At 52.6% G+C, this 253-nt stretch overlaps 1 protein-coding gene across 1 annotated transcript in view; it reads right to left on the reverse strand.

Annotated features, from left to right (window-relative positions):
• LOC119593114 (glypican-5-like) overlaps positions 1–253 on the reverse strand; it is a gene marked incomplete at its 5' end in the record, with an annotated part of 69,987 nt that overhangs the window by 18,226 nt on the left and 51,508 nt on the right.

The raw sequence follows: 253 nt of genomic DNA on the forward strand, positions 1-253 counted from the left end.
TATGTCGGAAGAAAGCAGAATAAGATGACGTCACATCCGCCTCCCCCCCCCCCCCAAGTAAACCCTCGCTTTAAACAGAGCGTCGGCGTCCGTGTCTCCGCACCCTAAATGCACCCTCGCCGCCTCCTTCACCCTTGGCCACTTGTTTATTCTTGTCTTTGAAACGTGTTCGACTCCAGATCCACGAGGGAAATCGTATCATTGGCCTTAAAAGCTTTCAATGCTGGCCTCTCTTCTTCCTGTCTCTCGATCC

Source organism: Penaeus monodon, chromosome 31 (genome assembly GCF_015228065.2).
Source record: "Penaeus monodon isolate SGIC_2016 chromosome 31, NSTDA_Pmon_1, whole genome shotgun sequence".
In the NCBI taxonomy this organism is placed as follows: Eukaryota; Metazoa; Arthropoda; class Malacostraca; order Decapoda; family Penaeidae; genus Penaeus; species Penaeus monodon.